The sequence below is a fragment of the Chlamydotis macqueenii genome, chromosome 12, assembly GCF_036417535.1.
Source record: "Chlamydotis macqueenii isolate bChlMac1 chromosome 12, bChlMac1.mat, whole genome shotgun sequence".
Lineage (NCBI taxonomy): Eukaryota > Metazoa > Chordata > Aves > Otidiformes > Otididae > Chlamydotis > Chlamydotis macqueenii.
In genome coordinates, this window is record NC_141567.1 from 11,112,155 (window position 1) to 11,114,925 (window position 2,771).

The following is a 2,771-nucleotide window of genomic DNA, read 5'->3' on the forward strand; positions in this document are numbered from 1 at the left end:
AATTCCACTCATTTTGGAGATCATAATACCTACTAGATACTCTTAATCAGAGGAATATTTGTAACAACATTGGTTACAAATCCATTATTTTTTGCCCTATACAGCTTTGGAGGAAATGCACATAACCAGATTCCAAAGAGCAATCATCACCTCACAAATATCAATGAACAGAACCTTCAAGTCCCTGCCGAAATGGACCTGTTCAGTCCAGGAGAGAAAGCTGCATTTCCCCCGTGTGGCAGCAGACCAGCCCTCCTGGCTGAGCGCGATGGCCGGGCTTACGCCAGCCTGGCTGCAGGATGCTCTCCAGTTCTTGCAGTATTTTTGATTTGAGTGAGGCTGCACGGAGGAATTCTCCACGTGCTTTTTGGAAAGCCATTTAATCTTCCTTGCTATGTTGTCACCTGGCTCGGGGACCCGTTGACTTATTTTACTAGGAGTGATCAGCCAGAAGGCGGCACTAGAGAACACGTCCAGACACCTCCTTTGGGGCTGTCACTTGTCACCAGGGTACAGAAACCTTAAACCCGGCCTTCATCACATCTCTTTTCCATTGTTGGTAAGTGTCTGTCTCTCAGCAAGCATTTATCTTGGGCGTTTTCATTTACACAGTAGCAGTAGATGTAGAAAATGCTACGATGTCCTCACAGGCACGTGCCATTGAGCAGGAATGCCTCGTGGCGTTGGCTGCAGTACTTTGGAAAAGCAAAACAGTCTGTATTACTGAAAATCATCTCTAGAGGTGAAGAATGCAGTCTGCATTTAGCCATTAGCACTAAATATGAGTTTTCATTATTATGATAACAACTTCCATCTTTAAAATAGTCATGTCTGATGTTGGGGTTTTTTTTGACAATTCACCAAAAGTACATTTAAGAGAGAGACACTTGATGTCTGACGTAGGCAAGTCAAAACACGTTTCACATCTGTAAAGGGCCTGGTTTAATTTCCTTTATTTTACCCTGCTTTGTAACATAGTAATTTATAGATTTTGTTAACTAAATAATCTAATACATTCTATTAAAAACCACACTGATTTCTATTGTTTAAAATTCTTTTTTATTTATTCAGTACTGCTACACAGTAATACACATGCTGATAGGAAAATGTGTTTTAACCTAAGGCAACACCACAGCATGTTATAACGCAATCAACGTATTGGCATGTTTTAACAAGTCCTTGAACATGGTAAAGCTAATTGTACAGGCAGGTCCCCAACAACCTTTCTACATATGGTTGGGCTTTGTCCATACAAGTAAGATCAAAAGATTTTCTGACACCATTTCTTCATATTAGAGAAACAATAAAAAAGACACTCCGAGTCCAGTTTGGAGAGCACCTAGTATGGTACTCAACATTAATTCGCACTCTTAGATTCCAAGCCTTGACATCCACACGACGAGTGGACTTACTTGTTTCATCTTGTAACTTCCTGGCATGACCCATCTTGGCTAAACAAATGGAGCAGTTCTGAAAAAGGCACTTACAAGAGCATTGTGTTTATATGATTCAGTTCAGTTTAATGTTGTTAAGTGTATCAGCTCACTTTGGTATTAACCTCTCTGATTGCACAATATAGAAGACATAGAGCTGTACTTGTTTCTCACAGAATCTTTCACATGTCTGATCACTTAAATGCACTGCAAATTAGAGATGGAGGATACTGTTTGAGCCTTTCACGTACCCAATACCAAGCAACATTACTGTACCACTAAATTACTGTGATAATATTAATCCTTCTGGGCAATGAATCAGTAGTGTTTTGGAAGGCTACATGAAGACAGGCATCTTTCTCATTTTGGCTTCATGACCTCCCTGTTTCCCAAAGTCGCCAAGGGAAACTTAGAATTCGCAAGACATTTCCGTTGGCAAAATGGAGCAGTAGGTTCAAGTATCTTAATTGGATCCCCCACCTTGACATAGTTAGGGGACAGGCTGGGACTGTGGCAGGACAGAGCATCTTTCCATTTGTGCAGGATCTTGATGACAGAACCTGCTTCACTAACTGACTGGGCACAGGCTCAGCACCACCCTGTCCCCTCCCTCCTGCCAGCATTTAAATCCTAGCATGACTATCCTGGCAAGTCAGCACGTACCTGCCATCCCGGAGGTATTATGCTAGTAGTAACAACACAAGCTGCACAGAAAACAGCGGCATCAACAACAATGAGATCTGAACTTATGTGTCCCCAGTCGATGCAGTTTTATCTAGGAAAAGAAAGATACTTTCGTAAGGGAAGGTGTCTCGCCCTCCTGCACCAGATCTCATAGTGCAGCAGAAGGGCCAGTTTAACACCCCATACAAACTCTGGGTGTCCCACAAAATATGACGTACCTCAGAGCCCGCTTCGAGTGGCTCGGCCTCGATAACGCAAAGCGCCTGGAAACGAAAGGAGGAGCGAGGCCGGGCGGGACAGCAGGCCCACGGGCAGGGCAGGGCAGAGCAGGGCGGCCTCGGCCGTGCCGAGCGCCCGGGTGGGAGCCGCGGCGGGACAGAGCTGTGGGTGACCTCATGCTCCCCGTGAGCACTCTTCAGGGCTGGCCCCGAGGAGCCAGCGCGGGTGGCGTGGGTCTGAGGTGACCTGCCTCTCCCTTCTCCGCCTTACGCCACCCCCACAGCCATCACCGACCCCGGGGAAGCTCCCCAGCGGGAGCGGGGCCGCGCCCCGCACTGCCCACTGGCCACCGGCCAGGCGTCCGCCGCGTCCCGAGCCCGGCCCCGCCGCCCGGATAGGGCCGCGGAGAGTCCCCGCCCCCGCGGGGGAGCGGAG

The 2,771-nt window shown here is 47.3% G+C and overlaps 1 long non-coding RNA gene across 1 annotated transcript; it reads right to left on the minus strand.

Annotated features, from left to right (window-relative positions):
• Positions 1-1,045: 1,045 nt before the first annotated feature.
• LOC147599239 (uncharacterized) lies at positions 1,046-2,602 on the minus strand. Its single transcript, XR_015259939.1, has 2 exons — positions 2,336-2,602; positions 1,046-2,208 (listed from the first exon to the last, which is right to left on the minus strand). It is a non-coding gene; the product is annotated as an uncharacterized LOC147599239 (long non-coding RNA).
• Between the last annotated feature and the right edge of the window lie 169 nt (positions 2,603-2,771).